At 42.2% G+C, this 23,972-nt stretch overlaps 1 protein-coding gene across 4 annotated transcripts in view; it reads left to right on the top strand.

Moving 5' to 3' along the window:
* Positions 1-23,972, top strand: part of NDP (norrin cystine knot growth factor NDP) — a 146,303-nt gene that overhangs the window by 21,600 nt on the left and 100,731 nt on the right. Inside the window, exons 1-2 of one of the 4 annotated variants that reach the window (XM_056560721.1) lie at positions 4,376-4,474; positions 20,578-20,646. The exons of 2 other annotated variants lie outside the window; for them this stretch is intronic. The gene's annotated coding sequence lies outside the window, so the exon portion shown is untranslated. Of the gene's footprint in view, positions 1-4,375; positions 4,475-20,577; positions 20,647-23,972 lie in introns of those variants that run through there. One more of the 4 variants, XM_056560720.1, reaches the window with a different exon arrangement.

Genomic DNA, 23,972 nt, shown 5'->3' with positions numbered 1-23,972 from the left:
GCAACATCCTTCCCTTCAAATTTTGCAATTTTCATGTGACCTTCCAGATGTTGCAAACCTACAACTCCCAGTATGCCCAGACAGCCTTTGGCTGTCTGGACATGCTGGGAGTTGCAGTTTGGCCTTCCTAGTGGTTGCCACAGTAAAGATCACTTTACTTTCACTTTCATTTCACCCCCCCCCCCCCCCAATGTGGTTTCCCTACCTGAGCCAGGATCCAGCAGTCTCCAGCGACGATCCGGGATCCCCAAGCATCTTCTCCTCCAGGTACCGGCCTCCATCTTCTTCTCACGATCCCCTCGACAACCCACTGTCCTGCCATTGGTCAGAATCAGTTCTGACCAATGGCAGGGGATAGGAGGAGATCGCAGCACTGCCCTCAGGATGATCGGGGCTTTCCCTGACAGCTCCGATCATCCCTATTTTCCGGGTGATCGGGTCACCAGAGACCCGATCAGCCCGGAATAGCAGAAAATCGCATGTCTGAATTGACATGCGATTTTCTGCGATCGCCGACATGGGGGGGTCAGCAGGCATTCTGGTCCGGTCCCCAACCGACTAGCGGTGGGGACCGGAATTCCCATGGGCGTATGCATATGCCCCACGTCTTCAAGGACTCGGGATACAGGGCGTATGCTTACGCCCCGCGTCCTTAAAAGGATATATATATATATATATATATATATATATATATATATATATATATGTGAGGGCTGGCAGAACATGTCATAGATAACACAAAACATTAAACAAATCATAAATACAAAACAGTACTTATTTAATAAACAAATAGTATTGTGTCAATGTTCAGTTTAAAAACCATCCATATCCTATATCTTCTAACATATTCTCTGTTCGAATCTCATCTTGTTAGATGTAGAATTTATTTTCTGTCTGGCAGATTACAAAGGCGTAATTTCCATTCCATACACATTATACGAGTGCTGTACTTCTATTGTAATATTTATGTTTTGTATCTCTGAGTAGAACTTAGTGGTCAATAGTGGTAATTGCTCTGTGTGGCATGTAATTCATTTGTTACAGCAAAATCAGAACATCCATTGATCGAAAATAGCATTAGGAATTCTAAACTAAAAGGTCAGAAGCAGACTTCATTGATTTTAGTCCCTAATTGAGAAGCATTGCCAAGCAATAGTTCTGTTAGTGTTTTGTTGTTGACTTAAAATAAATCTACACATTTGTTGTAAACATTCTTGTTTTTTATATAACTTCATTTAGCATTTTTTGGGGGAAGTCAGACTTTTGCCTATATGTATAAAGCTGAACCCCTATAAAAGTGTGGGCTGAAATGATAGCGTGTGATGTTTGGTATGTACCCGTCTTATTGTCAACTAGAAGCTAGGGAATTTTTGAGGGTGCGAATGTTTGTATAGATATTGATACAAATACTACAGTGTTAGTATATTCTCCCTTACACTTTTGACTTTGCACTTTAAATAAGACGATCACCCTAGGATGTATAAATTACTAAAATATTGTTATCACAAATTTAACTTTCAGCATGCTTTTGCATGAATCGCCTTTGACAGGAAGTTGTGTAGTTCTTACATTGTCAATGTGGAATTGTCTCCAGCACCCTGGCTCCTACCTCTCTCCCAAGAAAATGCATCATCTGCTGTTTCAGGAGGCTTGGCTAAATTTTATCTCTGAGCACTAGCCCCACCCACTGAATGATGTCACCACCTGTGACCAGCCCCAGCCTACATCTTGCTGTCTTATACACATATACATATGTAACTTTTTTGGGACATTTATGGAAAATTAGGTGTTTACAGCATAGTGCTGAACAATGCTACAGGGAGAGGAGCAGAATATATAAATAGCAAGTGCTGTAACCTCATTGATTGTGCTATAATCTGCTGTAAATTAAAGGGGTTATCCAGGAAAAAACTTTTTTTATATATATCAACTGGCTCCAGAAAGTTAAACAGATTTGTAAATTACTTCTATTAAAAAATCTTAATCCTTTCAGTACTTTTGAGCTTCTGAAATTAAGGTTGTTCTTTTCTGTCTAAGAAGTAATTTACAAATCTGTTTAACTTTCTGGAGCCAGTTGATATATATAAAAAAGTTTTTTCCTGGAATATCCCTTTAAATGCTCTGCAACAGCTCTGGGCAGGTAACTGACAGGAATGCTGTGAGAGTAGGCAGGGTTGGAAGACTGTTATGGCGAGCTGAGAGAAAGCAGTGCATTCTGGGAATTGTAGTGCTGAGCAACAGCTCATCCAGGAAATACAACCAGTAGGTACCAGAATTTGACCTCAAAACGAATAGATTTTAAGTGGTTTCAGAACTGGGGAAGACAAGTACTGCTACTGCATGGTTGCCTTGTGAAATTGTTGAGGCTGGCAATAGGAATTAGAGTCTATTCTGTGCTGTAGAAAGTAATATGTGCTGTAGAAAGTGGTAACACTGAAGTGCTGCTTCACCTTGCTGTGTGGGAGGAAGATTGGGGAGGTGTTAAAAGGCTGAGCTTTTGTGCCAAATGGGGAGAGTGTAGACAGCCTATGAGAGATGCTAGTGGAGAGGGCAGTGGTCTGTATCAAGATGTTAGCTTCTTCTTTAGTAGGGCAGGCAGAGGGGCCAGAGGCTAGTTTCGGTGACCGGTCTTTAGGAGACATGATGTAGACCTGTGTAAGGCTGTGTGAAAGGGTCTAAGTCTGGTTGATGTGTGAGCTGGTGACGTGACTGCTACACTTCTGGAGGAAGGAAGGTCTAGCCTTGGAGTAGGATGGCTTGGAGTGTTGTTTCTGGAGCACCAGTGAGGCAGTATTGTTTGAAGTGGAAGTGGTTAGCACTGGAACTACAGTACTGTACTGCGTGGAGAAGAAGTGAGGTGTCACATCTTTCCTATGTGTTTCCCCGCCTTCCATTGAAATCAATTGGAGCATGGTTTTTATTCCACAAATTAGTGCGATTTTCATGGCAAAAAAAAAAAAAAAAAAAAAAAAACAATATACGGCTATTTGCATTGTGGACTTGTCCTAAGGAAAGTCTTGAAAAGTCTTGGCTTGGAAAGATCCCTGTGAGTTGGTATATACAGTTGCAATCAAAATGATTCAAAATCACTTGCAAGATAAAGTATTTTTTGCTAAATTTACTAACTTTCAGCTATTTGCAAGAGAACAAAAAATAACAAAGTAAATAGATCAACACAACTTAGACAAGAGGTTTCTCCAAATTCAACAACAAAAAATACAGCTTTCAAGAAATGATGCATAGCCACACACCAGCTAATGTTAGCTCATTCCTCATGGGCAATGACTTCCGGGTCACCAATATTCTTGGGTTTACACACTGCAACTGCCTTCCCCAAATCCCACTAAGACTTTCTATGGGCTTCAACTCAGGTCATTGTGTTATCTACTCTAGAATCTCCCAAAACTTTTTGGGAAACCAAGCCTTGTTATACTATGAAAAAATGCTACCCAAGCTTTAGCTTCCTCACAGAAGCCATGACCTTTTCTCTTATGATTTCCTAATACTTGAACCCATCTTTCCCAAACACACAGCAGGTTTCTAGTAGAGGAAGTAAAGCAGCCCCAGACAGAGCTTTTTAGCATACGCTTCATTCTACCTCCTCTAGACACCTCACTCATCCTAAAAGTTCACTTCACAGAATCCCCAAATTTCTGTGGCTTAATAATTCTCTTCTTATGCTTTTGGGTCAGTAGAGGTTAACATCTTAGAGTTCAAGTATAAGTTCAATCCTTACTGTGTAAATGAAAACCTCAGTGTCGGTTGCCACCAAATCTTGCTGAAGGTCTTTTGTAGTTACTCAGAGTTTATTGACTAAACTGTCTCCTCAGGAATTTGGTGGTAGCCACTTTGTCAAGTTCATATAGTGTAGCTAGTGTTCCTTTAACTTTAACTGCAGGCTAAGCTTTCAGCTGTATCTCTAGGAACACTGAAAGGGAGATTTATCAAAACCTGTGCGGAGGTAAAGTTGACCAGTTGCCCATAGCAACCTATCAGATCCCTTCTTTCATTTTTAAAAAGGCACCTGACAAAGCAACAATCTGGTTGCTATGGGCAACTGGTCAACTTTTGCTCTGTTTTAATGAATCTCCCCCTGAGTGCCTTTGCTATCTTTTAGTATCCATTTAAAGTGGTACTCCGGCGCTAAACATCTTATCCCCTATAAAAAGAATAGGGGATAAGGTGTTAGATAGCGGGGATCCCGCCGCTGGAGACCCCTCGATCTCTCCTGCAGCACCCTGCAGCTGAATAAAGGGGGTGCTGCACAAGAGATCGCAGGGGTCCCCAGTGGCGGGATCCCTGCAATCTAACATCTTATCCTCTATCTTTTTGATAGGGGATAAGATTTTTAGCGCCGAAGTACCCCTTTAATTTAACTTTTTTCATCCTTTATCTTTTTGGATCACTTTTTTGACTTGCCATATCTCTTACAAGCCATTAAACATCACAATCAACAAAGCACTGTCCAATCCAGGTATTTTATGTTTCTTATCTCAAGCACACCTGATGCAACTAAGGAAGAATTTGATGCTTGAGGCAATATCTAATTTGGCAGCGTTTTCTCTTATGAGAGATTCTATTTATGGGGTAGAAAACTCTGAGACTGCAATATTTATTAATATAACCTTTTTGTGTTGAATATGTTTAGCTATTTAAATTAAAGGGGTTATCCAGGAAAAAACTTTTTTTTATATATCAACTGGCTCCAGAAAGTTAAACAGATTTGTAAATTAGGGTACAAGAAACAGGCATGGCCACACATCTACAATCTTGCATAATGATCTGATTGCTTCTCAGCATAATATCAAAAACTTACAGGTTGTTAGTATACATTTTTGATCAAAAAGTACAAGTCCACTCGCCACGTCAAGGCCACCTATTTAGAGTGGGTCCCTAACGTCCCTAGCATAAAATGGCGTAGCACTGGGCGGCGACCACCACCGCCGCGACACCAGTGCCCACAGGGGGAACGACCCACGGGCAGAGCGGCCCCAATGCCACTCAAACCAGTCTATGGGTCGCGCCTCCCCACAGACACGGCGCCACGGCAGCAACGGACGCCGCACAGCACCACACCAGTGTGAACAAGGTGTAACAGCACACTTACCAAGCTCTCCCAGTCAGACTGGGAGGCTGCTAGGAAAGAAATGGCCCTTGTGTAGCTAACTACTACTTACATAGGGTTGGGCTGAGGGGGTGGGGAAGAGTGCAGACACGTGTTCAAACAGTGCTACGCCATTTTATGCTGGGGACGTTAGGGACCCACTCTAAATAGGTGGCCTTGACGTGGCGAGTGGGCTTTGTACTTTTTGATCAAAACGTATATACTAAAAATCTGTTAGTTTTTGAAATTATGCTGAGAAGCAATTGGATCATTGTGCAAGATTGTAGATGTGCACCATGTCTGTTTTCTACTTGAGTACAGATTTGTAAATTACTTATATTAAATAATCTTAATCCTTTCAGTACTTATGAGCTTCTGAAGTTAAGGTTGTTCTTTTCTGTCTAAGTGCTCTCTGATGACACGTGTCTTGGGAACCGCCCAGTTTAGAAGAGGTTTGCTATGGGGATATGCTTCTAAACTGGGCGGTTCTTGAGACAGGTGTCATCAGAGAGGACTTAGACAGAAAAGAACAACTAACTTCTGAAGCTCATAAGTACTGAAAGGATTAAGATTTTTTAATAGAAGTAATTTACAAATCTGTTTAACTTTCTGGAGCCAGTTGATATATAATTTTTTTTTTGTCCTGGATAACCCCTTTAATATTTCACATTATTATATTACATATTATTTCAACTGTAGCTACAATGGCCTTTTGTTGCTTTGCAAACTTGTGGAGTAGCCTAGATAGACAGGCCTGGGATGTGGATAGAAAGTGGTGGTACACTCCTGGGAGCAGTGGACTGGGCCTGGAAAGTAGATTGAGTACTAGAGAAGTTAGGTTCATGAATGTAGGGTCTATAGGAGCAATTATACCCTTTGGACACTGTTAAGTGAAGATTTCGATGCAGGCCTTATAGGAGCAAAGTGACACCAGGAGAGGACTTAACTTCTGCATGTCACAATAGAGGGAGTGGATGTTTGGCTTCAAAGGAACCCGGCTCACGGCGCTGATCGACCAGACAGGTAGGTAAACTTAAAAGAGGATTTATTGACCTGAATGCAACGCGTTTCGCTGCGCATGCGCAGCGGAAAGCGTTGCATTCTGGTCAATAAATCCTCTTTTATGTTTACCTACCTGTCTGGTCGATTAGTGCCGTGAGCCGGGTTCCTTTGAAGCCAAACATCCACTACCGTTTAGGTTCCGGAGGGCAGCAGATGATCTATCCTATATCTATTCCCATTGTTGTGTATGTGCCTACACAATCACCCAGGGTGAGCAGTTCATTTATACAATTATTCAGCTCTCTGGGTCCAACAATATTATTCTATGGAGCACTTACTTCCTTGTCTCTACAATAGAGGGAGACAGTATTGAAGTAAGAGCCCTAGAAAGCAGGGCTTGTAAGAGAGAAAGTCAGTCCCTAAATAGATGGTGAAAAGCATGGGACTAGGGGGGACCTGTGCAAAATAACACAAGCCAGTTATAGGTCGTGAGACCTGAAATATATTCTATATCATGGAATTCAGTTATCCTTCTGTTTACATAAATTTTTTTGACATAATACTACCTTAATTGCCATTACAGTACATGTGAAGTTATAGGCAAATTTTATCGGTTTGAATTGCATGAGAGCATAACTTACCTAAATTATTCATATTTTTTCTTCTCGTGGCCAGACCAACAGTATTGCATTAACTTATTACCTGTACTGGACCATTTTTCCTATTGGAATATGCTGTGGCAGCCATAAGTAAAGAAAACCTGTCATCCTCTGGTCACAAGGTCACACAACATAACAAAATGTGAACCTAAGTTTGAATGTGAAAAGGGCCCAAACACTTTCTTAAAGGGGTACTCCGCCCCTGGCATCTTATCCCCTATCCAAAGGATAGGGGATAAGATGTTAGATCGCCGTGGTGCCGCTGCTGGGGACCCCGGGATCGCCACTGCGGCACCCCGCCATCATTACTGCACAGAGCGAGTTCGCTCTGTGCATAATGACGGGCGATACAGGGGCCGGAGCAGCGTGATGTCATGGCTCCGCCCCTCATGACATCACGGTCCGTCCCCTTAATGCAAGTCTATGGCAGGGGGCGTGATGACCGCCACGCCCCCTCCCATAGACTTGTATTGACGGGGGCGGGCCGTGACATCACGAGGGGTGGAGCCGTGACGTAACGATGCTTCGGCCCCTGTATTGCCCGTCATTACGTGCAGAGCGATCTCGCTCTGCAGAGTAATGATAGTGGGGTGCTGCAGCAGCGATCCCCGGGGTCCCCAGCAGCGGGACCCCGGCGATCTGACATCTTATCCCCTATCCTTTGGATAGGGGATAAGATGTCTAGTGGCGGAGTACCCCTTTAATTCATTGTACATTATGTTTACTGGTTTAATGGCATAAGAGAATGTGCAAGATGGATGGAACAGGAAAATAAAAGCAGACAGACATGGGTGTAAAAACTGCAACAAAAATAATTTCCTTGGAAAGTATGATACAAGGCATATATCTTCAGAAGGAGCACAATCAGTTGAATGGAGTACCATAGATCAGGGTAAGGCTGTAAAAGGGGCGGATAGCAGAAAATGTGACAGAGTATGGTTGAAGCCACATGGCAGCAGAGGTTGCTACTACAGAGTGAAAATAACTTGACTGGAGGTATGGACAGTTTCCCAAAAGGGGAGCCTAAAGGAGCTTGTTAGGAGAGATACAGCTTCAGAGAGATGGGATATTACTTAAATGATCACAGCGGTCTTCAATTCATCCCTCATGTGTCTTGGATGATGGAAAAGCTGGATGCAACCCAAGATTAAGTTACACAACTTTTTAACACTTAACCCCTTAAGGACCAAGCCCATTTTAACCTTAAGGACCAGGCCAATTTTATTTTTGCGTTTTCATTTTTTCCTCCTCGCCTTCTAAAATCCATAACTCCTTTATATTTCCATATGAGGGCTTGTTTTTTGCATGACCAATTGTACTTTGCAATGAAACCTCTCATTTTGCCATAAAATGTACGGCGAACCCCCCCCAAAAAAATTTAGGGAGGAAATTTAAATGAAAACCAAAAGTTTGCACATTTTGGAGTTTTTTTTTTCACACTGTACACTTTACAGTAAAAATGACATGTGTTCTTTATTCTGTGGTTCAATATGATTAAAATGATACCCATAGCTAGATACTTTTATATTTTTGTACCGCTTAAAAAAAATCTAAAACTTTTTGTTCACAATCAGTAATCTAAAATCGCCCTATTTTGACAACCTATAACTTTTTAATTTTTCTGTATATAGGGCAGTATGAGGGCACATTTTTTGCACCGTCATCTGTACTTTTTATCCATACCACATTTGCATATATAAAACTTTTAGATCATTTTTATAAATTTTTTAAATAAAATGTGACAAAAAAGCTGCATTTTTTGACTTTTTTTTTATTTTTACGTTTACATCACTCACCGTACGGGATAATTAACATTATATTTTGATAGTACAGACATTTACGCACACGGCGATACCAAATGTGTTTATAAAAAAAATAGTTTTTCCTTTTTACTGAGGGAGGGGATTTTTCACTTTTTTTTTACTTTTTTATTTTTTTTTACTTTTTTCAACTTTTATTTTACACTTTTTATGTCCCCATAGGGGACTATCTATAGCAATCATTTGATTGCTAATACTGTGCAGTGCTATGCATTGGACACAGCACTGCTCAGTATTATCGGTGATCTTCTGCTCTGGTCTGCTCGATCTGAGACCAGAGCAGTAGACATGTGCAGAACCAAAAATTTAGTTTTTTTCGTTTTCATATTTTAAAAATTTTCGGTTCTGTGAATATTCAGAATGCTGTGCATTCATCATATTCGGTTTTCGGATGCATCCGCAAAAAATTTTTTTGTTTTCGGATGCATTCGTTAAAAAAAACAAATGCATTCGTTAATTCAGATTTTTTGGTTCTGCACATGCCTAGTGATCCCTCAACATACGATGGTAATTCGTATGTTGAGGGATGCGTGCAATGTAAAAAAGTAAAGTCCTACTCACCTTTCCCCGCTGCTCCCGATGGTGTCCCCGGGCCTCTGCTGGGCTCTCCTAGTCCTCTTCGGTACTCCGCTGGGCTCTGCTGGGCTCTCCTGGTCTTCTCCGGTCCTCCGCTGTCTGCCGCAAGGCCTTACTGGGCCTCCGTAGCGACGTCATCAAGTCGCTGCACACGCCGTTCCTATTGGATGACGGGACGGCGTGCGCGACAGCGTCATAACGACGTCAGAGGGAGACCCGTATGAAGGCCCCGGATCAGCCCAGGACCCACCAGAGGAAGGCCTGAAGCAGCACGGAAAGGTGAGTGAACCTGCCCGGGCTGCTTCAACTGCTATCCGGCAGCAGCTTAAGCATTATGCGCTGCCGGATAGTAGTTGATGCATGGCCCCGACATTCAGTATACTGATAACGAATGCATTTGTTGTTCGTTAACATGCATATTCGTTATGCGTTAGTTAAAGAATGCATTTGTTAACTGTATATTCGTATTCGTATGCTTTTTCGGGATTTTGTGATTTTTTTTTTCCGTGCATTCTTTTCGTTACGTTATGAAACGAATTGCACATGTCTACAGAGCAGAAGACCTCGGGAGACGGCCAGAGCCAGGTGAGGGGACCTCCGGCCGCCATGCTGGATGATCGGATCTGTATTGATCACGGCATCTGAGGGGTTAATGGCGGACATCCGCACGATCGCGGATGTCGGCCATTGCGGGCGGATCCCCGGCTGCTACTAGCAGCCGGAACCTGCCATGTATGACGCGAGCACCGTTCCGATGCTCGCAGTCATACACAGGACGTAAATGTACGTCCTGGTGTGGGAAGTCTCGCCAAACCAGGATGTACGTTTACGTCCGTGGTCGTTAAGGGGTTAAACTAAGTATTGTAGTGTAAATAATCAAGTGTATTGTACAGCTTCCTCTAGGCTGACTTCAGCAGGATATGAGCACTGATCTCATAAGATTGGTGCTTGTTTAAAGAGGTTTTATATGGCTCAACTAGCTTGTATGATCAGGGCCAGATCCAGCATTCGTTCAAGTGGCCCCTTATTTTTCATTGTATAGACAGGGCCATGTGTGGCCGACAAATAATTTTTTAGCCTACAAAAACAAAGCAAATGTTTGTCTGTGACTGTGCACACATAGACTAGATAGTGTATGAATACGTATATTTCAATATGCAATTCTGACACATTTTTGGGAGCAAGACTTTGCTCCCTTTTCTTGAAGCCATGTCCGTTTCCTGACACTGCGGGAAAGAATCTTAAACTTTTGTTCGATGTAGTCCAGATCATGTTAGTCAGTTTTTTGGTGCACAATGTGCCAATATTCAGGCACAAGAGAAATAGTGAATCTTCCCCTTTGAGTTCAGCTCCTAGTCTTTGGGGTGAGAGGCTGTTTACTATCTATTCAGACAATAGGAGAACTAAAAGTGTACCTCCAATATGGCAGTACCAAGAGATGTTTTTTTATGAATAATAAATAAACAGCTGCAATATGTAAAATAACTAGAACGAACACATTCTTCCCCTTCTAATAAACCTGAAATGAAATACCCAATAGATAAAAAGATATTATGTTCTTGAACAAAAATGTCAAGCATTTGATTTTTATCACCACTTTTCATACTTTTTGGAGCAATATGTTTTATACCTTTATAGCTCAAACAATAAAATAAGGCACATTCACTTTTTAAGATTTAACAGCTTTTCTTTTAGCAGCAAAGACTAATAAATTCTAAAAAATGATTGCATACATTTTAATAGGAACTTTACCATATTAATAAAAACATTAATTTCCCAATAATTTCCTTCTCTTCTCTGGAGCCATTTTATTTGGCAATCCTTTTTTTTCCCACTTACCTGAGACCATCTATACTATTTATATGGTGAGCTGCACTTGTTGGAGTTCCTTGACATGATGGTCAAAAGTTACTTGCAGAAAAAAAATCTAAGATAGGAATACATTACATTAATGTTTTCTTCCCTTAAAGAGTTACTGTCAGGGTCCCAGTGCTGAGACCATCATCAATCTCTAAATACACAACAAGCTTGACAGCTTGATTGTAGTAAAAACTATGGATTCTTTAAAAAATTATGGATTCTGACTCCTGCAATTAGACAGACTGAGTAAACTGAAGCCCACAGCCCTATGCTTCATCCAGCAATATCTAGGGATCAGTAAAGGTATTAGCACTGAGACCCTGACTGATCTAAACTATCTGGGTGACTTGTCAATAGTTTTTATTAACAATAGTAAAGGTTTAAAGGGGTACTTCGCCCCTAAACATCATTCCCTATTAAAAATATAGGGGATAAGATGTCTGATCACGGAGAGTCCAGTCTCTGTGAACCGCACAATCTCTGGCCTGGACCCCCAGCACAGTATGGATAAAAACATATAGGATGAACCAGACTCTTGTTCCTAGAGGTTAAATGGAGTGAGGCACAGTTTATTGCATGTAATATGATAATATGCTTTTCAATAATGAATTATTAACTGTTCCTAATTATTATACATGCAATAAACTGTGCCTCATTCCATTTAACCTCAAGGAACAAGAGTCTGGTCCATCCTATATGTTTTTATCCATCTATGGCAAGGATAGAAGGGACCAGACCCTGGCAGGGTTACAGTTAACATCAGCCGAGTAGCGGCGCTTAATAGCGCATGCGCAGAAGCGCCCACATAGACATACAAGTAGGCACATATCCGCTCAGTAAGGTAACAACACGGGATGGCGCATGTAAGTTGCACGATGTCATGTGATCCAGATTGATCATGTGACCGTGGCCGGTCAGATGACTTAGACAGCAGTTGTCTGTATACATTGCGTCACTGGGAGGCGCTGAACAGTGACGTGGGGTTTGTTAACATACGTTAGGACACCGATTGGAGGTGGCAATCAACCTCTTTAATTGGATCAGTCTGAATTGAGCGTGTGATGTAACCCTATATCCCATGGAGTGATTTGTCCAACTCTGGAACCACAAAAGAAGTGGGTAAGCGATTGGTTAGTCACATATGTGCTAAGTGTTATTGGTTGGTGGGTAGAGACAGAGGTCTCTATTGGATGGCGGATTAATGAGGCTATCCTGACACCATATAAAAGGGCTCATTTGTCATTGACATTCAGTGCTGTCAGTTTATCTCCTTGATAAAGCCACACCAGTGGCGAAACATGTAGGGGTGTGATAGTATATGGTCTTAATTGCATTTCCACTATGTCTAAAATCAACTTAAAAGGAAAAATCTAAAAATTAGGAAGGGTCAGAAGAGGCCAATGAGCCTTGATAGCCGTGCCTGCGGTGCACAGCAGGCTACGATCAGTGGTTTGCCAAACAGCCACCAATAGTTGCCTAACAGTGATCTCCATTTGACCGCCACATATATAAGTGAGGTGAGCACCCTCATGTGAGAGCCACATGTGATAGTGGCATCAATATCTTGAGGGTGGCACCACCCTAGTGTGACATGCATTAATCTAATACAGTGCCTATATTGCTCAGTATATAAGTGAGAGACAATTGTTCCCTAAACCCAGTAAGGCTGGGTTCACACTACGTTTTCCCCCATACGGGAGCGCATACGGCAGGGGGGAGCTAAAACCTCGCGCTCCCGTATGTCACCGTATGCGCTCCCGTATGTCATTCATTTCAATGAGCCGGCCGGAGTGAAACGTTCGGTCCGGTCGGCTCATTTTTGCGCCGTATGCGCTTTTACAACTGGACCTAAAACTGTGGTCAACCACTGTTTTAGGTCCGGTTGTAAAAGCGCATACGGCGCAAAAATGAGCCGACCGGACCGAACGTTTCACTCCGGCCGGCTCATTGAGATGAATGACATACGGGAGCGCATACGGTGACATACGGGAGCGCGAGGTTTTAGCTCCCCCCTGCCGTATGCGCTCCCGTATGGGAGAAAATGTAGTGTGAACCCACCCTAAGGCTGGGTTCACACTACGTTTTTCAACTATGGTTCCCGCATACGTTTTCTATCAAAAACCGTATGGGAAAAAAACGGATGGAACAGTATGGGAAAAAGTAAACCGTATGGGTTTTTAAACAGTATACTGTTTTTAAAAGTGCATACTGTTCAGTCCGTTTTTGTAGAAAAAAAAACATACGTTTTTGAAAATTTTGTCCATTTTTAATGGGAGGGGTCTTGGGTGGGAACTTAAGGATTCAAATGCGCATGTGCAAAGTAAAAACGTATACGTTTTTCCCGTATGGAACCGTATACATGTGCGTTTCCCATTGACGTCCATGTTAAAAAAAAGTATGTGGTTGCAGTACGGTTTTTAAACCGGAGACAAAACCGTGGTTGACCACGATTTTGTCTCCGGTTTAAAAACCATACTGCAACCGCATAAGTTTTTTTTAACATGGACGTCAATGGGAAATGCACATGTATATGGTTCCATACGGGAAAAACGTATACGTTTTTACTTTGCACATGCGCATTTGAATCCTTAAGTTCCCACCCAAGACCCCTCCCATTAAAAATGGACAAAATTTTCAAAAACGTATGTTTTTTTTTTCTACAAAAATGGACTGAACAGGATGCACTTTTAAAAACAGTATACTGTTTAAAAACCCATACGGTTTACTTTTTCCCATACTGTTCCATCCGTTTTTTTCCCATACGGTTTTTGATAGAAAACGTATGCGGGAACCGTAGTTGAAAAACGTAGTGTGAGCCCAGTCTAACACGGAATAAAAGCGTAAATAAACATAGGGCTGTCCAGTGTGGCATTGTAGTGGATAGATATGATTTCACAATAACTGTTGGTTAGTCTATGGTGACTACATAGGCTATGACACAAAAGTGTTATTTTTCAGACACCTCAATGTCATTAGTGCGACTAATTTTAACCCCTTAAGGACTCAGCCATTTTACACCTTAGGACTCGGCCATTTTTTGCACATCTGACCACTGTCAATTTAAACATTAATAACTCTGGAATGCTTGTAGTTATCATTCTGATTCCGAGATTGTTTTTCGTGACATATTCTACTTTAACATAGTGGTAAAAATTTTTGGTAATTTGCATCCTTTCTTTCAAATCCCAAAATTTGATGAAAAATTTGAAATTTTTCTATCTTTGAAGCTCTCTGCTTGTAAGAAAAATGGATATTCAAAATATTTTTTTTGATTCACATATACAATATGTCTACTTTTAGTTTGCATCATAAAATTGACGTGTTTCTACTTTCTGAAGACACCAGAGAGCTTCAAAGTTCAGCAGCAATTTTTTCAATTTTTCACAAAATTTCCAAAATCACAATTTTTCAGGGACCAGTTCAGGTTTGAAGTGGATTTGAAGGGTCTTGATCTTAGAAATACCCCACAAATGACCCCATTATAAAAATTGAACCCCCCAAAGTATTCAAAATGACATTCAGTCAGCGTTTTAACCCTTTAGGTGTTTCACAGGAATAGCAGCAAAGTGAAGGAGAAAATTCACAATCTTCATTTTTTACACTCGCATGTTCTTGTAGACCCAATTTTTGAATTTTTACAAGGGGTAAAAGGAGAAAATGTATACTTATATTTGTAGCCCAATTTCTCTCGAGTAAGCACATACCTCATATGTCTATGTAAAGTGTTCGGCGGGCGCAGTAGAGGGCTCAGAAGGGAAGGAGCGACAAGGGGATTTTGGAGAGTACGTTTTTCTGAAATGGTTTTTGGGGGGCATGTTGCATTTAGGAAGCCCCTATGGTGCCAGAAAAGCAACAAAAAAACACATGGCATACCATTTTGGAAACTAGACCCCTTGAGGAACGTAACAAGAAATAAAGTGAGCCTTAATACCCCACAGGTGTTTCACGACTTTTGCATTTGTAAAAAAAAAAAAAAAAAATGTCACTAAAATGTGTGTTTCCCCTCAAATTTCACATTTTTGCAAGGGTTAATAGCAGAAAATACCCCCCATAAAATTTGTAACCCCATCTCTTCTGAGTATGGAGGTACCCCATAATTTGACCTGAAGTGCACTACGGGCGTACTACAATGCTCAGAAAAGAAGGAGTCATATTTGGCTTTTTGAGAGCAAATTTTGCTCGGGGGGCATGTCGCATTTAGGAAGCCCCTATGGTGCCAGGACAGCAAAAATACCCACATGGCATACCATTTTGGGAACTAGATCCCTTGAGGTACGTAACAAGGAATAAAGTGAGCCTTAATACCCCACAGGGGTTTCACGACTTTTGTATATGTAAAAAAAAAAATTATTCACTAAAATGTGTGTTTCCCCCCCAAATTTCACATTTTTGCAAGGGTTAATAGCAGAAAATACCCCCCAAAATTTGTAACCCCATCTCTTCTGAGTATGGAGGTACCCCATAAGTGGACCTAAAGTGCACTACTGGCGAACTACAATGCTCAGAAGAGGAGTCCTATTTGGCTTTTTGAGAGCAAATTTTGCTCGGGGGGCATGTCGCATTTAGGAAGCCCCTATGGTGCCAGGACAGCAAAATAAACCCACATGGCATAACATTTTGGAAACTAGACCCCTTGAGGAACGTAACAAGGGGTACAGTGAGCATTTACCCCCCACTGGTGTCTGTCAGATCTTTGGAACAGATAATTTGCACAGCCCACTGTTGCAAAGATCCGTCAGACACCAGTGGGGTGTAAATTCTCACTGCACCCCTCATTACATTCCGTGAGGGGTGTAGTTTCCGAAATTAGGTCACATGTGTTTTTTTGTTTTTTTTTGCGTTTGTCAAAACCGCTGTAACAATCAGCCACCCCTGTGCAAATGACCTCAAATGTTCATGGTGCACTCTCCCTTATGGGCCTTGTTGTGCGCCCCCAGAGCACTTTGCGCCCACATATGGGGTATCTCCGTAGTCGGGAGAAATTGCATTACAAATTTTGGGGGGCTTTTTTCCATTTTACCTCTTGTCAAAATGAAAAGTATAGGGCAACTCCAGCATGTTAGTGTAAAAAATTTATTTTTTTACACTAACATGCTGGTGTAGACCCCAACTTCACCTTTTCATAAGGGGTGAAAGGAGAAAAAGCCCCCCAAAATTTGTTAGGCAATTTCTTCCGAGTACGGCGATACCCCATATGTGTCCCTAAACTGTTGCCTTGAAATACGAAAGGGCTCCGAAGTGAGAGAGCACCATGCGCATTTGAGGCCTAAATTAGGGATTTGCATAGGGGTGGACATAGGGATATTCTACGCCAGTGATTCCCAAACAGGGTGCCTCCAGCTGTTGCAAACCTCTCAGCATGCTTGGACAGTCAACGGCTGTCCGGCAATACTGGGAGTTGTTGTTTTGCAACAGCTGGAGGATCCATTTTGAAAACAGTGGCGTACCAGATGTTTTTCATTTTTATTGGGGAGGGGAGGGGGGCTGTGTAGGGGTATGTGTATATGTAGTGTTTTTTACTTTTTATTTTATTTTGTGGTAGTGTAGTGTAGTGTTTTTAGGGGACAGTCACACGGGCGGGGGATTACAGCAAGTTTCCCGCTGCGAGTTTGAGCTGCCGCGCAAAATTTGCTGCATCGCAAACTTGCAGCCTGATACTCATTGTAAGCCCCCTGCCCATGCGAATGTACCCTGTACATTCACAGGGGGGGGGGGGGGGGGGAGAACCTCCAGCTGTTGCAAAACTACAACTCCCAGCATGCACAGGCTATCAGTGCATGCTGGTAGTAATAGTTTTGCAACAGCTGGAGGCACACGGGTTGGGAAACACTGAGTTAGGAAACAGACAATGTTTCCCAACCAGTGTGCCTCCAGTTGTTGCAAAACCACAACTCCCAAACATTCTCAGGCATGCTGGAAGTAGTAGTTCGGCAACATCTTTAGAGCCAGATGTTGCCGAACTACAACTCCCAGCATGCTTGGAGTTGTAGTTTTGCAACATCTGGAGGACTACAGTTTGCAGACCACTAATACAGTGGGTCCCAATCTGTGCCCTTCCAGATGTTGAAAAACTACAACTCCCAGTATGCCAAAACTGTCCAGGCATGCTGGGAGTTGTAGTTCTGCAACATCTGAAGGGCCAGATGTTACAGAACTACAACTCCCAGCATGCCTGGACAGTAAGGGCATGCTGAGGATGTGTAGTTTTGCAACATCTGGAAGGGCACAGTGGTCCAAAAACTGTGTACCTCCAGATGTTGCAAAACTGCAACTCCCAGCATGCTCAGACGCCAAGGGCTGTCTGGGCATGCTGGGAGTTGTAGTATACAGGGTCCCAATACAGCAATGCATGTCGCTTTACGGCGACGTGCATTGCTGTAAAGGGCCTGACCGCGGCTGAAGATCCACTCACCTGTGGCCGCCGCCGCCGTCTTCATCGCCGGGATCTGGGTCTTCAGGGACGAGGTAAGTACCGGGGCCGGGCCCCAGCACTCTCCCATCCCCCGCCGCGTCCTCCGGTCTTCCTCCCGTCCTCTCCGGACTTCCAGGGGCCGGGCAGGGCGGGAGGAAGTAACCGCCGCCCCCCCCTGTGATTGGTCGGTTAGCTAACCGACGGATCGCAGGGGATAGGAGGAGGTGGCAGGCTTGCCACCTCGCTCCTATACTTTAGCATGGTCCTGGCTGTCTGTGACAGCCGGGATCATGCAAAATTACCGGGCGGTCGGGTCCCAGAGACCCGATCCGCCCGGTATCACCGCAGATCGCAGGGGCGATTTCCCCCGCGATTTGCGATGATCGCCGACATGGGGGGCCTACATGGCCCCCCTCGGCGTTTGCCCTGGATGCCTGCTGAAGCATTTCAGCAGGCATCCGCTTCCGATCTCTGCCCGGCGTGCTGCAGGGACCTGAATACGCCAGGACGTCACAGGACGTCCTGGGTCCTTAAGGGGTTAAATGGCGTGTTCTCACCTTTCTGTTACATTTACATAAGAGTATAAAAAGTTAAGTTTTATTTGTAGCACGTGTAATTTAGAAGTTCATTTAACCCCCTAGGGTTATTTTGTAGTTTGTCTATTACCTCTACATGTGCTATCTGGCCGATTAGAGTAGCTTGCAACACCAGTTATGGATACTAGTTTCATGGGGATAGAACATTGATCCAGGGATTTATTCTGATAGTCGTATTAAGTCAGGAAGGAATTTTCATCTGTCATGGGGTAATTTGCATCAGCCTCATAGTTTTCTTTTTTTTGCCGTGCTCTGGATCAAGACAGTAGGAATTTAGGTCATTTTCTTTCAACTTTACACACGATGTTACTATGTTACAGTAGTGTTTTGACAGTCTATAGATCAATTAACTATTGGTAGAGATTCCTAAAAGGTCCAAAATAATGGTTTGGCAGTGATTGGCCAGAGGACATGACAATGCAGATCCAAAACTCTAGGGATGGGGGAATTTATCATTGGTCTTTGTGTGTAGTTGCTTTATCCACTCTTTCTTTAATTCAATTTTGCAGAATTGAGGGAAATTTATTGAAAGTTTGCACAATGTGTGGTCAGTTTTGTACAAGTAAACTAAAGAAGGCTCTGGGATTAAACCATGTAAAAAAGACTTTTCTAGAGCTCTGCTTGGGGTGGTGTAGATTTGGGAATATTTCTGTGCTTTGCATTGTTTATTTAAGAAATTAGAATTTCATACATTTCTGACCATTCATGTATAACCAGTGAAAAATGTCTAACAAGCTGTTTTGCAAAAATCACCCGAGATACAGGAATGTTAAAAATTTGCCAGGTTTTTGTGCAAAACAGCACATGCAAAAAAATATGAGAACCACATACACCAAAATTATAACCAAAGCCAATAATACTTTTCCCCTAGGTGTTTTTTTATGCTGATCATACAGTATATTAAAGTACAGCCATATGCAAAATAAATAAATAAATAATAATAATAATGCACAGCCAACAATTTGTCAAATTATACCAAACTGAATTTAATTCAACAAATAAACTTGGAAGCTCATATTTAAAGGTATGTCCAGTGTATTCTCTCTTTTCAAGATATCCTTTTTTCCAGACAAGCTATACTTTGCTTGGATGTTGCACAAGTCTAGATTAGGCCTAATACAATGTATCATTTATTTGACCTGGCTATAGATTTTTTAGTGCTATGAACAACTAACCTGACCTGATAGACATTTATGGTACTGTGAATGTGTGTGATGGAAGTCAGGTGGAAAGATGATAAAGTATCTTGTAGTTTGCCAGGTTGATAGAGATGGTGCTGGGGACCCATTTCAAGCAGGATAAAAAATATCATGAATTTGTAAGCGATTAGATGTGTCTTCAATAAACATTTTATATTTATATAGTGGATCAAGACAGTGTTGACAGTAAAAGATGCATATGTATTGTGTGTGAGGCAGTAAATGTAAAGCACAGATTCCCCACCTGGACAGCGCTACTTGCATCTGACTGCGGGGACTTCCAGGTGCACGCTATAAGTGACGCTACCGCACATGCTGTGTGGCGCTTGCGATGACATCACTCACCACACGCACCTCCGCCAGGAAGTCCCCACAGGCTGATGTAAGTAGCAGTTTAGTGACGGGGCAAGACTGGTTGCCCCGTCATATGTGCACCGGGTCCCATGTAGCAGTGTTTGCCGAAGTCTTCCGGCATTTAGTCCTGCTTGCCCGAAGCAGGGCTAATTGCCTGAAGAAATCACCTGCCCGCATGCATGTCCTGGGCGTCGAGCAATCCAAATTCAAGATCCCTGGTGCGGGCTACCAAATTTTGGCCGGTAGTTTGAGACCCCTGGTCTATAGGAATAAAAGGGTAAGGCAGTTAATATTCTGTGGGGGAGATTTATCAAAGGATTTAGACTGGTTTTTCCTGTCTAAATTTGTCGCACAGAAAGTCGCAGTCTAAATATGTGCGACTTTTCTGCGACATTTGCTGTAGAGGATTTTTAGAACATGATGCATGCAAGTCTATTTTAGACGGAAATGCATTGAAAAATGCATTGGTGCTGAATTTATCAAGTGCGACTTTTGTGCGACAAGTCGCATCTGCCCAAAATAGGCTGAAATGTCAGACCATGTTGGAGCAGGTCTAAATGCAGTTTAAGCTGTAGACCCTGAAGTCTGAGCACAGAATTTATCAAGGGCTGTGAGACCTTTGATAAATTAGGAGCACAATAGACAGGAGACTACCACATATGCTGGTCTATAAGCATACCCAGAATAGACTAGATTAGTAAATGTCCCCCAATATGCGTGACCCTTCTCTCCCACAACATCATCTGGCAAGGGAGAAATTAAGGTTGCTATACATTTTAGACAGATAGCTGGTCCTGCTGAAGTCAATGGGTTCAGCCTACTTTTGACTTAAATGTACGGGCCCCTTTAAACATAACTTTTTGTCTCATTGTATAACTTGACCAGTTAATATAGTGTTCTACATTATACGTGTAGGCTGAAACCAATTTGTGTATTAGTGCTTCTGAGTTTTAACATGTCACATCTTATTAAATCTGTAATATACTTCTTTTCAGCTGAAAGAAAAACAATTGGAGCATGAGACCAAGAGCACGGAAAGCTCCTCGCCCCTTACATATCTACAGGTATAGGTTATCCTCCACATGTCATTAGTCTTGAGTTTTCATTGAGGACCTGACTTCCTTCACTTAGTAATTGCCATTAGAATACATTTAACTTGACATGTGTAAGACTGGGATATGCACATTCCTAGAATTCACTATAGTTAGTTACAGATGTAGCCTCATTCACCTTTACTGGAACTGCGTGAAAACTAAAAGGCAGCTGCTTCCCCCACCGCCCACTTTTGCTGGCTTCCATGTCCCTGAAGAAATCCTAAAGAGCAGGGGGGAAAGGGATAGGCTGCCATGTTAGGTGCTATGCTAATGTATTTCACATGTGTCACTATATAAAAATAACACAAACATTACCCAGTCACATGCTGGGTGGTTTCGAATGCAGCAATGTTGTCATAAGGAAACAAGATAAAACATACGCTTAGGCAATGTTCACACAGTGTAAAAATACACCCACATTTTTATACATTTTATGTCAATTCTTTTTATACTGTGTGAACTTAAGCTTAACATTTCTGTGCAAGGCACTAAACCTAACATTGCTCTGTTTTTTGGTTATAGTTTTTTTTTTTTTTTATAGTTTCACATTGGTTCAACTTGTAAAATGATAGTCATTTACACTTGTCCAAGTCCCAGATGGTTTTGTCAAGCATTTTGAGTCCCAGAGGCCACGTGCACACCCTATGAAATTTACATTCACATTAATATATCCAAAAAGCTTAATTTGTTTGTTCTTTTTTCACTGTTACTATGAAGTTACAAAACTAACAATATGTATTTACCAGTCAGTCTGCCATGACATGGTTATGTGACCAGCATGACTGTCGAGCTTGAAAGGGGTTTTTAGTAATGTATGTTGATCGCCATCCATGTGTGATCATGAAGGTCAGTTTATATTTTGGCTAAACCTCTGTGCATGCAGCTGGGGGTTTGCATCTCAGTCATCCTATGGATAGGCCATTAAAGTATACTCCTGACTGGTGTTTTACAAAAATACAGAGTTTTTAGGCATATTGTAGCACATTTTTATGCACTCATCAGTGTATACCGCAACATTCATCTAAGTAGTGTACTATTTTGTACCTGTTAATCTGTTAAGGGCCTACATACTGTGAAAGGAGAACCAAAAGTAATCACCGGCTGGTGTTTTACAAAAATTACTTAGTTTTTAGGCTCATTGTGGCGCATTTTTCAGCCCTCCTAAGTGCATACCGCATTTGTACATCTAAGTAGTGTACTATTTTATACCTGTTAAACTGTTAAGAGCCTACATACTCTGAAAGTTCAAGCTAAAGTACTGACCGGCTGGTGTTTTACAAAAATACAGAGTTTGTAGGCGTATTGTAGCACATTTTTCTGCTCTAATCAGCGCATACCGCATACCTACATCTAAGTAGTGCACTTTTTTGCACCTTTTAATCTGTAACAAGCCTACATACAGTGCAAAGCCAGGGAAAAGTAATCACTGGCTGTTGTTTCATGAAAATATGTTTACCAAGTGTACTGTAGCGCATTTTTTTTTGCCCTCATACTTGCAAACCACATACCTACATCTAAGTACTGCACTTTTTTGTACCTGTTAATCTGTAACAAGCCTACATACAGTGAAAGGCCAGGGAAAACTAATCACTGGCTGTTGTTTTATGAAAATACGTTTTCCAAGTGTACTATAGCGCATTTTATGGCCCTCATACGTGCACACCACATACCTACATCTAAGTAGTGTACCATATTGTACCTGTTAATTTGTCAAAGGACAGCCAAAAGTAATCACTGGCTGGTGTTTTACAAAAATTACAGAGTTTTTAGGCTCTGCATTTTTTTTAAAATAAATCTTTATTGAAATTTTCACAATTTTCCAAAAAATGCAATCGAGTCGGGCATTCCCGACCAAAGATAGCCAAACATGGAACATAGTAGTAGACAGAAAAGACTTCAGTCAGCACATCTCTGCAATAGAGTGCAGACAGAATAGGCATCTGTATCGTTCCGGAACAAAACCCCTACAACAATACCCAACCCCCCCCCCCCCCCACACACTTTCATAACCACCCTTCGTGGTCAGAAGAAGAAGACCAGATAAGTGTGTTCCGTTCCCCATGTGTCCCCAACAATATGGACATGCAGTCATATGCTCAACCTAAACACCCACATTTCTCCGGTCTCCCCAGGAAGCAAGATCCGCACAGTTAGGTAACTCTAAATCGGCCCAGGGACCCAGAGATCTCTCGTCTAAGGTACCATGACGTGTCTTTAAATGGTGTCATAACCCTGGTAATCTCGTCAGCAGATAAGACCGACGCTATGAAAGTTTTCCACCTTTTAAAGAAAGATTTAGCAGACTTCTCTTTGTGTCTTTCTATCTCTATTTGGTCTAAATAAAGATATTTTTTCAGCTGTAGTAAGACCTCATTTAGGGTTGGCATAGCAGATTCGAGCCAGTGAGCTAGGAGACACCGCTTGGCTACCAGGATAATAGTATGGGTCAAAAGTGTAACAGCGTCCGTCTCCTCCGTAACGTGTAGCAAGAGGAGCAGTGGATCTAGAGGAATATGGATTCTCAATCTAAGTCTTAAAAAGCGTTGAGCATCCCTCCAAAAAACCCTTGACTTTCGGCAATAGTACAATCCATGTGCTAAGTCCGTCCCCCTATCACCGCAGTTCGGACAGTGTTCGATCCTGTCCGGGTGGGAAGGAGTCTTCGGCAAAGTAAAGCCATACAAGGCATGATGCATTATTTTGTATTGAGTTTCCCTCGACACCTCATTCACTACTGCCTTCCGCACTTTTTCCCAACCGGTCAGGATCCTTAACGTTAGGTCATTTACATCTAATTTCCGTTCCCAATAGGAGAACAGCGAGGTAGCAAAATCCGTGCTACCCTGTCTAGTAATCCTCCTATACAGCAGAGAAAGAGAGTAAGAGCAGTCTGAGGCGTCAATTAGGCAGTCGAAAGAGTTTAATCTATGTTCCCTACCGAGGTCCACTAGTCTGGGTTTTAAAAACGCCCTAATTTGTTAATACTGCAAAACATGGCCCTGCCTAAGGCCAAAATTTGCCCCCAATTCTGGGAGAGAGAGGTATCTGGGTTCAGCCGGATGAAGAAGATGTCCAACCCTCTGTATCCCTGCTGCTTTCCATGTACCGAATAGCCTATTTTCCATCCCCTGTCTAAATTCTGGGTGGGACCAAAGAGGAAGATGTTTACTTAGTGAGAACGGCAATTTCATAAGTCCTCGACAAGATTTCCAGGCTGCAATCGTATCCCCTAAGAGGACACTCTTTCTAACATAGGGTGGTAGTTGCCCGTATTTTGTGTGTAGGAGTGCTGCTAA

The sequence above is a fragment of the Hyla sarda genome, chromosome 2, assembly GCF_029499605.1.
Source record: "Hyla sarda isolate aHylSar1 chromosome 2, aHylSar1.hap1, whole genome shotgun sequence".
Classification (NCBI taxonomy): Eukaryota; Metazoa; Chordata; class Amphibia; order Anura; family Hylidae; genus Hyla; species Hyla sarda.
Note: the sequence above shows the minus strand (reverse complement) of the source record. Positions and strands in the feature narration are given on the sequence as shown.